This window comes from Anastrepha ludens, chromosome 6, assembly GCF_028408465.1.
Source record: "Anastrepha ludens isolate Willacy chromosome 6, idAnaLude1.1, whole genome shotgun sequence".
NCBI classification, from domain to species: Eukaryota; Metazoa; Arthropoda; class Insecta; order Diptera; family Tephritidae; genus Anastrepha; species Anastrepha ludens.
Window position 1 is genome coordinate 53,776,651 of NC_071502.1, and position 18,004 is coordinate 53,794,654.

At 36.8% G+C, this 18,004-nt stretch overlaps 1 pseudogene; it reads left to right on the top strand.

The window, feature by feature from the left end:
- The first annotated feature begins 6,802 nt into the window (after positions 1–6,802).
- Positions 6,803–14,122, top strand: LOC128867495 (UDP-glucosyltransferase 2-like; annotated as a pseudogene).
- The last annotated feature ends 3,882 nt before the right edge of the window (positions 14,123–18,004 follow it).

Genomic DNA, 18,004 nt, shown 5'->3' on the forward strand with positions numbered 1-18,004 from the left:
ATTCTAAACAAAAACTAATACAAAAAGTTTGAAACTTTGTATAAAATTTATAAGATATCGGCAAATTTCCATAAATATTTCTCACCTTCTAGTCAAAATTTTTAGAAAAAGTCAGGTTATGCAGTTGTATATCCCCTTTAATTTGATTTCAATAAAGTGTAAGGTTGACGTTGAGTTTTGACAATTTTCTTCATATAACGAATGTTCGATATTTTTAGGATGCTGGTAGTGTACGCAGAATAAAATAAAGTTTATCAAGAACAAATTTGTGTTTAAAGATTTCTGAAAGCATGAAGAGCTCATGAGCTTTATTTGCAATATTGTTGGAATTGCTTAACTCTGCTTACTTTTATTATTTCCCATTTTGGTGGCTTGATTCATTAAAATTTAGTATTACTCACAACATAAAGATAGCACTATGAAGAAATAAGATGGTTAATGGTTTACATACTGAACATAAGTGGTGTTTGAACATACGAATGTATAACCAAATTTGTGTGAATAATGCACATACTTTAATTAGTAATTATTTAAATTTTTGCAAATATATCCCCAAAAAATATAGTTGTAAATATACAGTAAATAAAATAAACTAAAGAATAAAAGATAGTTGCTGGAGTCTGAACAAACATCACGTGGTTTTTTCAGGCAATCTCTCATTCAAGTACTAACAGCGCCCGACGCTGTTTAACTTCGATGTTCGAACCAGATCCGATGTACTACATCGTGGCATAGCCTTGCCATATGGTAGATATAGTACCTATGTATGTAGGTATGCCTACAACCATACATGTCAATAAACATATCGCACCCTAAATACAAAAGGGTCACAACTCAAAACGTACTTCTGCTCAAATATGAACGAGACGTTATCAATAAAACGGTCCGCGGATGACATATGGCAAAAATAAATTTTTTGTTTTTTGGTAGGACTGTTATAAGCTTACATGGCAAATTTCAGCGTGATATGTTACATAGTTTGTTTTCTGTGCTACTGTAAACAAGTCAAGCTCGAGTGTGGAAAATTTTGAGTTGTGCCACTTTTGTATTTAGGGTGCGATATGTATATATATTTATTCAAAGAGTCAATATTTGTTCTACTACGAGAAAAATGCATTGGAAATTATCGATAAACATCAGACGGAGAGGTGCTGAGCTAAAATTCACAAAACGTAGAAATAATTTGGACAATTTTCCCTCCTCAGTTCATTGGGTACGTTATTTTTTAAGTAGATATTATTGTGCTTGACTTGTTGGTTCACTGGAATAGAGGCATCAACCAAATAAGAAAAAATAAATTACTTCGTAATACGTTGTACAAATTCTCCAGATAGCCTAATGAAATTTCAGAGCAGTAGTGCAATTCACTAACTTTGAATGATTCTTTATTTTTGGAAAACCTAGGAAACCTCACCCTTGCGCAAAACATGGAACAGTTGAGCCTTGTAATATAAAGGCAGAATTTAGAACTAAATTATCTTGAAGCTTACAAAGTTTATCTGTTTTCAGTCGAAATCGGTGTGATTCTGGAACCTCTAAGATCACAGTCAACCTGAGAAATTAGGTCTTCAGTCAATTCTGGAGTTAACCGGAATAGTTTTTGGAACTTCCCTACTGTCAAATGGAAAGATTGTATATCTCCTCTCAAGACATATTCGCGTCTTCCCGTTTTTTTTAATGTAAAATTTTAAAAATTTTTATTCAAACTACTAATTCTTGTTTTCTCCTTTAATTTAACCCCACCAAAAGTGTAGTTATTTAGTTTGCGAGAATCGATATGTTAACTAAACAGCTGATTTTATTTTATAGAAATGGGTTATCGAATAGCAGAATCGTTAAAATTGGGGTTAAATAAAGATAAGAACGCGAATATCGTTAAAATGTGTTAGCGAATCGCAATACAGGCCGTTTTAATGATTCGAATTAAAGCATTTTTGTCTTCAAATCGTTGTCCATTCTAATAAACCTTACGAGCAACCCATCCTCATAGATTTTCAATAATGTTGAGATCTGTGAAATACGGCGACCATGTTAAAGTTTCAACACTTTGGGACGCAATCCAAGGTTTGGCCCCACTTGAAGTGTGTACAGGTACATTACGTATTAAAAGATCCAATTAATAAGTCCAAAAGTTTCACGAATCTCGGGAGAAAATGCTTTTAACAGAGCTTTGTAGCTGTTTGCCGTAATTTTGTGGTCTACAACTTTCAGTTCGAACACGTCATAGTACGATACTGCTCCCATTCCATAACATCACTTTCACGACTGTAATTCGACTCAAGTACCTTTCCTCCTTTCTTGAATCATGGAAGTAGTAACTATATCCACCCGGCCCATCCAGATTGAAATTATATTCGTCACTAAATACTACTTTTTCATTAACCGGGATCGTTATTTGTAACAGAACTTCAAGCCACGTGGTACCTTGCAAAATGGAGGCAGCGTTATTTGCGACATTTATTTAAAGCTGCTTCTTCTTGTAATTGTTTACGTTTAATATCTAGCGATTTTAGAATAGCCCTTCAAATGGTGCATTTGCTGGTTGTAATAATTGCAATTAATTTTTGTTGTTGAAATGGCGCAATTTGATGCAATCTTAATATTGCGGGTTTCCTTCGATGTCCCAGCCTTGCAGTTTTACCTTTGTACTGGGCCCGGCACTCGAGGTGTAACCAACTAAAACGGCCATAAATTTAGTTTGGATAATTGCTGTTGTTCAATTCAAAGTAAAAAATGTGTGAAAATAATACAAAATTACGAACTAATTTACTTTTCCTCGATATTATCACCTTTTGCCTTCACTATAGCCTTGAGACGTTCCAGAAATGAATCGTAACCTGCCCGAATCTGACTTCCAGGTATTTTGGCTCACTCGCGGGTAACGGCTTTTTTCAGCGCCTCGAGACGGGGGAATACTTTAGTTCAGACTTTGCTCTTCAAAATGGCCCAAGGAAAATATTCTATCCGATTCGCGGCTGGTGAGTTTGAGAGCCATTGTGTGGACGTTATAAAGTTCGAAAGGTTGTGTTTAGCCATTCTTGGTGGAAAACGATTGGAGAGCTCCCATCTGCGGTTGCAGCGGCCCAAATCATTATCCTCCTGGTGACCATTCGATGACTCAAATTGCAAATTCTCGTATGAACGGTCGGTCAAATAAGCCCTTTCGTTTTGCCCAATTTGAAAAATTTTCTCATCAGAAAACACAATGTTCGGAAATTGCCCGATTTCGGCCAAGCGAAGCAATTCGTTCGCTCTCTCTAGTCTGAGTTGTTGCTGCTTTGGTGTGAGATCATGCGAGTTTTGGATCTTGTAAGGCTTGACTTTGTGATCATTTTTCAGTATGCGGTGGATGGTACAGTCAGATATTTTCATTTCTTTCGCCATTTGACCCTTCGTCGGGGACTTCGCTCAAGTCGCTTCTTCACTTTTTGAACCATTTCACGTTGCAACGTCACGTCGTCTTTTGATGACCATCTGCATGACGTTTCGCGATGCCACCAGTATCATTGTAACGAGTAATGCTGCGATAAACAAACACTTTATTTTCTATAAGGTGCTCGAGCTCACGAAGAATTACTGATTGTGATTTCCCAGTCAAATATAAAGCAATCACACTATTATGTTTGACATCCATTACTGATTTCCCTTTTTCGCGTTTACTCTGGGCAAAATGCTCCCGCGCGCTTGTAAACAATACTCTGGGCCATCATTCAGCCAGCTAACAGACAGCTGATGCCCGTGCATCAGCTGCGCGAGCGGTTTGAAGTTGGTTACACTTTGAGTGCCGGACCCTGTACCATACGAGGCTTCTTGTTTCACGTAACGATCCACAAAATTGGGAACTTGACCAATCTTTTTGGCAATTTTCGCGATCTCTTAAGCCTTTATGTTTACCCATTTTATTAGAATTAAAAAGTTTTCGACCAAACAGGAAGACTGCTTAAAAAAGGACCTGGGGGACATCAGAATTCGGTTTGGAGGTATGGTTCCTTCGGCAGAGTTTCTTATTTTGATCCCTAGAATATGATTTTCACAGAGTAATGGGCGATTTTTTTTGCCTCACCACAAATCGACCCGGCCTAATATATATATATATATGGTATACAAGTTTACTGCTGCGAAACACCGTTAGATGGAATAATATTTTGATGAATGCTTATTTTAAAGCGAAGTAGAAACACTTTGTTACTAGATTAAGTACGGTTGCCTTAGTAATAATTTTATTAAATAAAAAAATTGCCTCTAATCAAGTGAAAGGGACTGTATCTATCTAGATATGTAAGTAATTATTTTGGCGACGAGACGACAATGGCGCGATTCGACATAAATATAGCTGTGTCATAGTGTATACACATTTTGATAGACCACAGATAAGTGTTGCTACTCGTAGTAGTGATAAATCTTCACAGAGTTTAGTAGTATGAAAAAAGAAAAATATGCTTAGAAGTCACCATTCTTATACGTGATGACATTGCAACTATTGAATGACAACGATCTCGAAAACACTCAGTTTCTGGTTCGAGTGGAGCTGGAAGATAATGTGGTGTTTCCAAATACAAAAAAAAAACAGAGGTTGTCTGTAAAGTTGGTTTACTGACGATAGTTTAACGTGACAACGTCATAAGAAAATACTGATGTAAGGGTTGCAATTTTCAAAAAAAAATTTTAATTTTATTTGTTTGATAGATATTTTGTATGGATATAGAGGAGGAGGTAAATTGAATTGCAATGGAATAGGTCAAGTTACATTTACACAAACGTGAAAAATGACGAAACATTTATCAAATTCATGAAAGATATCTTCAATTTCGATTGTGCATCAGACGTTAATAAGTCAACAACACTTAGAGGCATCATCATCGATTTGACTTTCTCAAGACACATTACACTGGAAACACTCCCTTTCATTTCCTACTTTTCCTATCATCTCTTATTCTCAACAGAGAAATGGTTCATTACCAGGCACACAGGAAGAAGGCAAATACAAATATGTGAATTTATATATTGTACAAATGCGCATATACATACATATATATGCTCACTCAAGTAGGAGAGAGCCAGATGTCGAAAGTTGCAGAACGCGGGGGCCAATTGTGCTCTTTGTCGTTCGTTCCGCGCTCTCGCTTGCAGTTCAAGCAAGGTAACGAGGCATGAGCAAGATAACGACGGATGAGCAAGATAACGACACATTTCATCGCGCGTGCAGCCGGCTTAATCGAATTATAAAACGTTATCACGTCAAAAAAAAAAAAAAAAACTCTATGTATTACCCGAAACAAAACGATAAATTTATTATACAGTTAACAACTAAAATTGACAGTTTACTCAAACTTGGTAGTAAGAAACACAAATTTCTCTCTTAAAGCGGCTCTCAAAAGTCCGATAACCGACAAAAGAAATACAAAATGGGCAGTTTCGGGCACCGGTGGACAACCTCCGACTTACAAAGAAATCGACTGACTATAAATGCGATCCAATTAAAAATTTACAATTACTTTCTAGAAAGCCTAGAAATCCGTGGAAGGAGTTCTGCGTCCACTACCCTCTCCATTATATTGCGTTGCAAGCTTTTTATGTACATACATACGATATGTATTAAAAATAAATAATTGGCGCGTACACTTCTGTTAGGTGATTGGCCGAGCTTCTCCTCCTATTTGTGGTGTGCGTTTTGATGTTGTTCCACAAATGGAGGGACCTACAGTTTCAAGCCGACTCCGAACGGCAGATATTTTTATGAGGAGCTTTTTCATGGCAGAAATACACTCGGAGGTTTACCATTGCCTGCCGAGGGGCGACCGCTATTAGAAAAATGTTTTTATTAATTTTGCTTTCACCGAGATTCGAACCAACGACCTCTCTGTGAATTCCGAATGGTAATCACGCACCAACCCATTCGGCTACGGCGGCCGCTATTATTTATTTCTTATTAATTGTTTACAAATAAACCATTTAATATGTCGTCAATATTTACATAAATGTATGTATATACGTGTGGTTAGTATGACATAAGATAGATTGTCTGAAAATGTTCGTCTAGTTTTCTTATCGGTCTTTGAAAGACAACGGACTTGAAATGCCATCAGTGTTGCCATAAAATCCTTCGAATTGCTCATTGCGTTCAATTATGTGAGCAAATTACAAGGAAATTTTGCAGCGTTGGTTTGAGGGGAGCTTTTACTAAATTTCATTAGAATATTGCTAGTAGTAATACTCTGAGTACATAAATTTAAACCTTCAGTCTTTGAAATCATACCGAATTAATTCGGAAAAAAAATTAATTCGAATAGATCAGAACCACCCAGCCAAGGTTTTCGTTCCTACTTTAGAGTGACGGCAAAGAGATGCTTTATCGCTCTCCGGATAATACCTAACCGCACTCGGAAGTTGGGATCCTTTTGAACCGTATAAGCATGAATTCTTCTAGTGAATTACAGGTAAATAATAAATAATAATTGGCGCTCACTCATTCATTTGGATGTTTTTAATTTATTTAATTAAATATAAGAGTTCAAAATGATATTAAATATGAATTCGATATATGTGTTCAACAAAAAATCAAATTATGTTCAGCTCAAGATCTTATTTAACTCACCAAGTGCACTTGCACTTGGGTCATTCATTATATGAATTTTATTTATCAATGAAGCTTGCCAACTCTGTTTGTAACCCATGCTACAATCAGCAGCACAGTAAAATTAATCTTAGGAAGTATCAATAAAAATTAGTTTTCAAGCTTCTAACTTAAATAAAAGAAATTGAACTATGATGATTTTAGTACAAAAATCTATTCTACCAAGTACGGTGGTCTTGTACTTAATTGAGTAATACTAACGAAAGCAAAAGTGAAATTGATAAATGAATAAATTTTGTATGAAAGGGATACATTTTTAGATCGTCAAAATTAAAAATGGTAATTATAAGGAAGTATACCCAAATTTTATAATATTATTGTACAAAAAAGCAAAAGATAGGTAAAAAAAAGAGTATTTTTTTTCAAGTGCTATGTGATCCTAAAAGCATTTAAATTTTCCTAGAGAAGTTACTCGACAATGTTCTCTTAATTTATGTGAAGTCTGTTCAAAAGTGATAAATCAAAAAAAAAAAATAAATAAATAAATCAAAAATCCGCTCTAAAGTGGTGGTAAAATTTAGAAAAAAATTATTAGAATAAATGTGCAATGCGAAGTTTTTTCTTAGACCCCAAAATGTCCACTAGTGTCGTAGTAAATCTGCTAATTGTTCGACGATCTCATTGAAGCGATCTCAAAATCTTGGTGTTGGAATATCGGCTATGCTAGCACATGTTAAATAACATTTTTTCGAGGTTTAAAATTGAAGTTCTGAAGTTGATTCACTATACTTCATGTGGTAAAATATTATAAATGCCCACAGCGAATCGATAGCGAACTGTCGATTTAAAAAATGAAGTAATAAATTAAAGTGCAGCGCAGAATCTAAGTCGAATCGTTGATCCATATAATTTAAGTGGCATATTTTATTCAGGTCCAAGCTCTGCAGTGCCGTATTTTTGTTATCCTATGGTAAAAGGATTTGATGAATAAACAATTTTCAGATTAATTTATATAAGAGTGTGCACCAAAACAACAGCCTTGAGCAGTATAATAGCGAAAAATTCGTATGCCATTTTTATGATCTACATAACATATGCCCGCTAAACCACGCCATTTGAAAACAAACAATTGAATTAAAAATTATTTTTATTTGCTACTTCCGTCGATTGGTTACATATCAAAAATACATTTAGATTACACTCATTTGACAATTGTCTTCGATTTTTCGTAGAATAGAGCGAATGTCCTGATTTAAGTTTTGGACGGTGCTTATATCAATTTCTTTCAACTTCCGCTTGATTCGATTGATCAACGGTTGCTCGTTTCGTGCCTCCCAGCCCTTTTCGTAGACCATCCGCTTGAAAACTGACCATAAATTTTCTATTGGACGTGCCTGGGGCACATTTGGAAGATTGTCCTTTTTTGGCACAAATGGTATTTTTTGCTCAGTTAACCAATCCAATGTTTGTTTTGCATAATGGCAGCTTGCAAGGTCTGGCCAAAATAAGATTACGTCACTATTGTGATATTTATCAATGAATTTCTTCAGTTTGATTAAGCATTGACCATTATAAGCGTCAGCATTGATCACTTTGGCTTTGTTTTTGCGAATCAACGACGAAGTGCACGGCTGCAAGTACATAAGTATTTTTTCGAGTTATTTCGCTGTATATTTTGGTGCTCCCTTACGTTTCCGATGAATTTCTTTTCTATTTTTCTTCATAATCTTGTGAGCGCCAGACTTTGAAATGCCAAATTTTCGTGCTAATTTGCTTGTTGATTGACCAACCTTGGTTTTGGCACTTGACATCAGTTTTTTAGTTGTTGCGGCATTTACTTTTGGTGGGCGACCCGGTATAACCTTATTTTCCGGTTCTTTTCCATTCCTGCAATCTTTCAGGGAGATTGGTTTATCTTCAAACACCTTCACAATTTCACTTGTACTGGGTCGCCCAAAGAGATTGGCGACAGATTTACGTAAATTCAGCTTGTACGGCATTTTGAATGGAAACTTTTTAATATGAGTTTGACAGTTAAGTATATAAGCCAACTTGGGCATGACAAGTGCATGGAGCTACATCTGTGTGTTTCTTTATGCACTCAAATATATGTCTGAAGTTAGTCCCAATGCTTAGTGGACATATGTTATTGAGCGGCCGTTGTAACCAAATGGATTGGTGCGTGACTATCATTCAGAGTACGTAGGTTAGAATCTTCATGCGTGAAGTACCACAATGAATGTACACCATATACTTCTGCATTGAAAAAACACCTCATAAAAATTATCTGCGTTTCAGAGTCGGCTTAAAACTGTAGGTCCCTACATTTGTGGAACAACATCAAGACGCACACCTGCAAATTTTCGCCTGACCCATTCCTGTACTCTCGCCAGCTTTTGTTGAAAAGGCAAAGGTGCACTTGAAATGATCCAATTTATTTTTAGTATTCCATTTATTTTTAGTAATTAATTTGATATAATAAGAAACACCACTGTTAAAAATTGCGAGATACACAGTTTTTCTTCCTTAAACAGTTGTCATTTGGGTAGGATTTGCGTAAGGCAAAAGTAGAAAGTTGGAAACATTTGTGCATACCGGCATGACGCAGGGCCCGTATAGGGTGCTTTCTAATTTTGTAATAAAGTATAAAGTAGCCTCTCATACATCGTTTGGGACATAACTTTTAACAGCATTCATTAAATTTACATCTTGCCTTTTTCCACACAGCGTTTCAAAATCTGTTACATTCTTCTGTCACTTTCCATCCTGGTGGCTCAATCACCTACTACTGATGGCGCGAAAATACTCGCTGTGTATTCATTTTTAGGCAAAAGTCACTAAATTGTTGTCTATGAAATTAAACTAATTTCTCTACCCAATAATCAATAGGTCACCATGATAACCGCACTAACATTAGAACCACTTAAATTGGACAGCAACTACACAGAGATACTTATTGAACCGGAATACGATTTAATGAAAGCTTGTGAGTGTTAACGGCATACACTTGTGCTTATGTAATTAAGTCACGTAACCTTTTTATAACATTCGCAATATTTTAATGTTTCAATTTTAATTGTTTTCAATTTTTCGTTATTTTTTGTTATAAAAATACAGTTCATCCCATAACAAACACCAAATAGAAAAATTTAAGTTCCAAATTTTTTAAAAAATTCATAAAAATTTAACAAATTTAAAAAAATTCTCATCAAACCTTCAACTTTTTAATAAGAATGTTTCGAAAAAAATGTTCAGTAAACTAGGAAAAGAGATGGAAGTTTATTTGGTAAAAATTCTCAACATCGTATACCATTTTTATTAAATAACTACCAATTATGAGTTTAATGATGCTAAAATAGAATTTTATTATATCAGATTTGTATACTTTGAAGCTTCCTAGAAATTCTGACAAAATAATTTACAACTACAATTTTGTAAATTTTTTCTACCTTTTTGGAATTTCATACAAAGTTTGGAACTTTATATCATTTTTCAATGATCTTCATTTTGCTAAAACATTAAATATTGGAAAAAGACAAAGTGACTTAATTATGTGAGCACAAGTGTACATACGCCCATACGATAATTAGGATTATAATACTTCTGGGGGCAAAAAGTAAGGTGAATTTATTTGTCAAACTTCGCGGGATTAAAATTTCGCTCTAGTTATTTTTTTCATGAGTTGGCAGCACTGTTAATAACATCTGGTCCAACTTTCATGTGAATGTCATTATCAGTAATATATTTACGCTTGTGTTTACCAAACGACCAAGAGTGCATTTTTCAATTTCTACAATGTCTGATTTGATTGAGCAGAGAAGTACCATCAAATTTTGTTTGCGGAATGAAATTTCGGCTGCGGAAACGTTTAACATATTGCAGAAGGCATTTGGTGATTCGACCATGTCGCACAAAAATGTTTATAAGTGGTACAAAGACTTCAAAGAGGGTCGAGAACGTGGTGATGACTTGGAGCGCTCCGGACGACCATCGACGTCAACAGATGACCAACACGTCAATAAAGTGAAGGAGCTTGTGCTCAAAAATCGTCGGTTGACTGTTAAAGACCTTACTGATATGATCGGAATATCAGAAGGATCTGTGAAAACCATTTTGAAAGACCATTTGGGCCTACGAAAAGTCAAATCTCGTTTGGTACCGAAAACTCTCAATTTCTTGGAAAAAAGTCGTCGCGTTGATGTGTGTGAAACAATGCTTTCAGACTATCAGGACAAGCTCAAATGCATTATTACGAGAGATAAGACTTGGATTTATGCTTACGACCCTGAAACAACCGAGCAACCAAGCGAATATCGTGCTAAAGGCGAGGCCAGACCGAAAAGAGCAAGTCAAAGTAGTTCGAAAATAAAGGTCATGACGATAGTTTTTTTTCGATTTTCGTGGTGTGGTGCACTATGAATTCCTTCCACCTGGCCAAACTGTTAATAAGGAATACTATTTGAGCGTTATGCGTCGTTTATGTGAAGCAATTCGTCTAAAAAGATCAGAATTATGGGCCAACAACTCTTGGTTTTTGCATCACGATAATGCACCGTCTCACACTGCACTCGTTCTTCGTGACCATTTCGCCAAACATTCCACGCATATCGTTCCGCAACCACCGTATTCGCCTGATTTGGCTCCGTGTGACTTCTGGTTACTCCCAAAACTCAAGAGACCACTCCGCGGAATGCGTTTCGAGTCGATTGAGGAGATAAAAGCTGAATCGAAGAAGGTGCTGATGGCTATACCGGAAATGGACTATTTGGCATGTTTCGGGGGTTGGAAAAATCGTTGGCATAAGTGTATTTCATCGAGAGGGGATTATTTTGAAGGAGATGAAATTGATTTACAAGAATAAATAAAGTATTTTTCATTTTACAACATTCAACGCACTTCTCTTGTAGTGCAAGACCACTTCGGCGTAATTTCGATATATGATATAGAAGAAGATATGTCAGTACTCATGGATATGATGCGCGTAATGGGCATATCCAGCACAGAGCCCGCACTCAAGCAGTCCAAAGTACAGAACATCATCAATGCCAAACAAACCGAGGGTGTATATGACTTATTATTGGTAGAGCAATTGTATCAAGACGCATTCTTAGCATTAGCCCACGTTTACAATATACCAGTAATCAGCTCTGCAACATTTGCTCAACAAATTTATATGAGTCAGATGTTTGGCATTATCACACCTTGGTCATATGTGCCTCACACTTATCTACCACTAACTGAGCACATGACTTTCTGGGAACGTGTACAAAATATATTACTTACCACTCATTATATTATGACCTCTATCGAGAATTTAAAACCTTTCCGAGAATGGATGAGCTTGTAAAGAAATACTTTGGACATTTGCCAAGTAAGACACTGAAACATTTTTTTAAACGTATTTAGTCACATGAAGAAGTTAACCTACTTGTATTATATTTATTTCCAACTTTTCCGCAGTTAAATTCCCAAGTGTTTCGGCTATGGATAAGAATCTCTCTGTCACATTAATTAATAACTATACACCGTTATCATCGGCCGATCCCACAATAGATGGCATGATCAATGTCGGTGGCATGCATATTTATCCACCAAAGCCACTTCCCACGGATCTACAGAAATTTTTGGATGAATCAGAAAATGGCGTAATTTACTTCAGTTTGGGCACTCTAGTTCAGGGTAAGGATATGCCTCCAGAAAAGCTACAAATCTTCCTTGACGTATTCAGTCAACTGAAACAACGCGTCTTATGGAAATTCGAAAATGATAGCATTGCAAGTTTACCAAAAAATGTTATGATAAAAAAATGGATGCCACAAAATGATATCTTGGCACACCCTAATGTGCGAGTTTTCATCGCTCACGGTGGGCTCTTTGGCACACAAGAAGCCGTGTATCATGCCGTGCCAATACTAGGCATGCCCTTCTTCTGCGATCAGATAAGTTAAATATGAGATAAATATGTTTATATATTATACCGGTTAGCTTCGAAAGTAGATAAAAAAAGTTAGTTTCGGAACACTAATTTACACCCAATAACCGCATGCATACTTTGCTAGTTGTTTGGCTAAGTTTCTTTTCCAATTTCCCATGTATGGGCGCAGCTTGAGCCACTACTACGGCACAGCTCGGTTTGTCAACATGTTGCGCAACATTTATGTTCTTACGATTCTTTATATAGCATCGTATACTATTGAAAACAGTTACAGAATAAATTATGATCACCATAGACTTAGTTCGCCAATTGAAACGTGCCAGTAAAAGTTTAGCAAATTAAACACAAAGTAATATCAGTTCAAGTCCGAATTCCGTGTTTGTACCGATTATAAAGGCTTCAATTACTTCAGAAGTCATTTCCATTCCATTGCTGTGAGTTTTCGAAGTCAATGCAAACTTCTCATACTCGTACCATTAAAATTACTCACAGCTCTGGTGAAAAAAGATGTGGCCAACATCGAACCGCATTGAGATCCGCTGATTGGCTGGCATAACATAGAATGTGTCGGCGGTTTATTTACGACAAAACTGAGATTGTATTGGTAATATAAGAAAAAATCAATGCAGATATGCCACGAGCAACTTCATTACCCCCTAAATAATGATTGCTTAGTCGAACGTAATGGTCTGATTACACATAATTCGCATAACTTCTTCAAGCTTAACATAACTTCAGAAAATTTGATGGATTGTGCTTCGCATTCACTCATTTATAGAAATCAGTATTTCTTAAAAAAATATTGTAGCACTTTTCCAATTTTCTTATAATAATTGATATAATTATACATGTATATTTCATGCAAATCTGTAAAAAATATTACTACTGGTAATCATCTAACAAAACTTTCAGCAAAATCTTATTTCAACATACTATTAAGTCATTAGTTGTGCTAATTTTGTGTTAATCGGAGAAATGTAAAACGCATTCAGCAGATTTTTATCTAGCAGTTTGGTGCGAAGTATGCACAATCAGATCTTAAGAATACGTGCGACATGAGAGGGCAGAATTTGGTTGCTAAATCTCCTATGACGTGACAGCCTGAAGTAACTCCCACAATTTTGTTTCAAATCGCTAAACTTTGTAATATATATTACATATGATTGAATACAAGTGCACAACTTATATCTCCCGATATGTTTTCTCTCCCCTTTACATAGTATCTAAATTTGAAGAAAGGTGAGCATGGCGGCTATGCCATTACTTTGGATTTCCCCACGCTTACTCGGGATGATTTAAAGAGTGGTCTGCAGGAATTGCTCTTCAACCCCACTTATCGTGATAATATGAAACGAGTCTCGCGAATTTTCCTCGATCGTCCCATGGGCCCACGGGAGACGGCACTCTACTGGATCAATTATGTGATACGTCACAAAGGCGCACGTCATTTGCGCGCTGCTGGTTTGGATTTGAAATGGTACCAATTTTATTTACTGGATGTTATCGGTCTGGCTGTCGCTGTCGTAGTTGTACCGCTCGGCGTTGTAGTAGCGCTAGTGTGTTGGTTTTTACAAAGAATCAAGGGTGGGAAAAGCAAACAAAAAGTGCAATAAAACTTTAGGTGTGGGTATTTTCTATAGCTTTGTTAAAGTAAAATTAAGTTTAAATAAGTATTTTGCTTTAAAAAGAATAGAATATTTTAAATTCAAAATAAAATTTTACTCTTAACTATACTGGGGGGTGGGTCCTTTTTTATATACCTAAAATGAGGTAGGCAAGAACAAAAAGCTTACCATTTTTCACATTTGTTTTTCGAATTAACTGGAACACATCTCAGACATGATGGCATGTAGTCATCACAGTTAGGTCTTTCATTTGTTTGTGCGCCCCAATTATTCCCTTAAATTAAAATCTGAATTAAATGAAGATAGTTTAGGTAAAATGGCATTTTCGCTATTAAAACCGTATTCTCTAAGCCGACTTAACTTAAATCCAACTTTTTAATTTTTTTTTTAATTATTCTGCATGTATCGGCTCTTTTCTAGCTGCATTAGAATTGTCGACAACTATGGCTAATTGTGCTGACATTTCTGTTTAGTAAGGCTTGGTAAGTCATTAAGTTTAACGCCAGAACAACACTTCCAAGTTGTGGAAATTCACTTCGAGAAAAATAAATATGTTCACTAAGTTTATAAAGCGAAGTGTTAAAGAAGGCGCTGAACTGTCGATTCGTTGCCGTTTTCAACTATTTTAAGTTCTCAAGCTCTTCAAAGCAGTATGCTCTTGCAAGAAACAGGTCGGATTGTCTTTTCAAGTATGCCCAATCCAAGTCTTGCAAATAAAAGTGATGAGATTTTGAGTCGCCGTACGCTATACTAATATACAGGGTCCGGCAGTCGAAATGTAACCAATTAAAAAGGCCATTAATTTAGTTTGGAAAATTACTTTTATTCAATTCAAAGTAAAAAATGTGTGAAAATAATACAAAATTAAGAATCAATTTACTTTTGCTCGCCTTTTGCTGGCCTTGAGACGGTCTAGAAACGAATCGCAAGCTACCTGAATGTGACTTACAGGTATTTTTCCCCAATCGCGGACAATGGCTTTTTTAAACGCCTCGAAACCTGGGAATCTTTTAGTACGGACCTTGCTCTTGAAAATGGCTCAAAGAGAATAATTCATCCGATTCGCGGCTGGTGACTTTGAGAGCCATTGTGTGGACGTTATGAAGTTAGGAAAGTTATTTTTTAGCCATTCTTGGTTCACTCGAACTTTGCGAGACGGTGCCGAGTCCTGTTGAAACGTCCATGGCCTGCCGCCGAAGTGTTTGTCTGCCCACGGCTTTAAAGCAACCTCCAAAATACTTTCTCCATATAATTTCGCATTTACCTTGACGTCAAGCTCGATGAAAACAATTGGAGAGCACCCATCTGCGGTTACACCGGCCCAAACCATTACCTGTGGCGGGTGCTGCCTTCTGGTGACCAATGGATGACTCAAATTGCAAGTTCTCGTATGAACGCTCGGTCAAATAAACCGCTTCGTTGTGGGATATTACGAATTGCTCAAAATGAAAATTTTCTCGTCAGCAAACCCAATGTTCGGAAATTGACCGATTTCGGCCAAGCCAAGTTACTCCTTCGTTCTCTTAAGTCTGAGTTGTTGCTGCTTTGGTGTGAGATCATGCGCTTCTTGGATCTTTTATACATTTTCATTTCTTTCGCCATTTGATTGGCCCTTGGTCGGGGATTTCGCTCAAGTTGCTTCTTCACTTTTTGAACCATTTCACGTTGCAACGTCACGTCGTCTTTTAATGATCATCTGCATGACGTTTCGCGAACAGTATCATTGTAACGAGTAATGCTGCGATAAACAAACACTTTATTTGCTTTAAGGTGCTCGAGCTCACGAAGATCACACTATTATGTTTGGAATCCATTACTGATTTTCTTTTTTCGCGTTTACTCTGGGAAAAATGCTTCCGCGCGCTTGTAAACAATACTCTGGACCATCATTCAGCCAACTAATAGACAGCTGATGCTCGTGAAGTTGGTTACACTTCGAGTGCCGGACCCTGTAGTTCTTACCATACGAGGCTTCTTGTTTCACGTAACAATCCACAAAATGGAGAACTCGACCAATCTTTTGGCAATTTTCGCGATCTCTTAAGCCTTTATCTTTACCCATTTTATTGGAATTAAAAAGTTTTCGACAAAACAGGATGACTGCTTAAAAAAGGGCCTTTTTCACAGCTTTAATAATGTAGGCAAACTGACCGCCTCTATTCAAGTGAACCAATAAATATAGCTGCTGAATTTTTACTGGCGGCCGCCGTAGCCGAATGCGTTGGTGCGTCACTACTATTCAGAGTTCAGAGAGAACGTAGTTGATTCTAATAGCGGTCGCCCCTCGGCAGGCAAGCGTCTCATAAAAAGATATCTGCCGTTCGGAGTCGGCTTAAAACTGTAGATCCCTCCATTTGTGGAACAACATCAAGACGCACGCCATAAATAGGAGAAGGAGCTCGGTCAAACACCCAAAAAGGGTGTATGCGCCAATTATATGTATATATCTATGTATGGTATATAAGTTTTACTGCTGCGAAACACCGTTAGATGCAATAATATTTTGATGACTGTTTATTTTAAAGCGAATAAGAACCACTTTGTTACTAGAGTAAGTACGGTTGCCTTAGTAATAATTTTATTAAATAAAAATCAAGTGATAAGTAATTATTTTGGCGACGAGACGACAATGGCGCCATTGGACATAAATAAAGCTGTGTCATAGTGTATAATATTTTGATAGACCGCAGATAAGTGTTGCTAGTAGCGATAAATCTTCACAGAGTTTAATAGTATGAAAAAAGAAAAATATGCTTAGAAGTCACCATTCTTATACGTGATGACATTGCAACTATCGAATACACTCAGTTTTTGGTTCGAGTGGAGCTGGAAGATAATGTGGTGTTTCCAAATACAAATTATATTATTTCCAACCAAATTTCCGAACTTTATCTTTGCTATTGTGCTAAACGGATACATAGATATATACTTGTATATTATTGTATATATGGCACACTTCCCTGCGGAGAGTTAAAGTGTTTCCATGAAAAAGGTCCAATACGCTATAAGCTTATAGTAATACTAGGTTAGGTTAGGTTGGAATAGTTACCAAATGAATGGGCACCCTTGGACGAAAGTAAAAGGTCTCGCCCTTCGTGACACCAGAAGGAGAAAACCGATGGGTTGATAGGAGAGGGCGGGCAGAGGTGGTGGTGGGACGATTACGATGATTAGGATGGGTTTAGAGTGTGTGGATTATGAACGATGACTGGGCTGCGTTTGAGTCAACCGCTTTACGCTGCTGATGAAGTTCATCAGATTTTTAATATCAACCGCCTCACATTTCCCGCAATGTCGCTGTGACCAGGAACCCAGATTAGGCTTTTGTCAAAGACTTCAGATGCCGAAGTGAGACCAGGCAATCCCTGCCCAGTTTCGAATGCACCGTCACTGACCCGAGGGCCCTATTTGCCGCTTGGCTGCCAGAGTACATATTTACTTTCTTGACTGTTCGTACGCATCTAGTAATATTAATTAGCAAAAATTTGAAAGGAAATCGATTTAGATATTTTTTTTTATTTACGTGCACGCTTCAGACATAAGAACAAAATGCTGTTCTAGTGAGCTTACATTAGGGAGAAGCACTGGAACTCAAACAAAACTCTATGTATTACCCAAAACAAAACGGTAAAGTTATTTGTTGCTGTTTATTCGTATTTTTAATTCTCCTTCTTCTTACACAGTTAACAACTAAAATTGACAGTTTTTGCAAACTTGGTTTTTTTGGCCGACTTCGGGCTATTGAGAAACACAAATTTCTCTCTTAAAGTGGCTGTCAAAAGTCCGATAACCGACAAAAGAAATACAAAATGGGCAGTTTCGGGCACCGGTGGACAACCTCCGACTTACAAAGAAATCGACTGACTATAA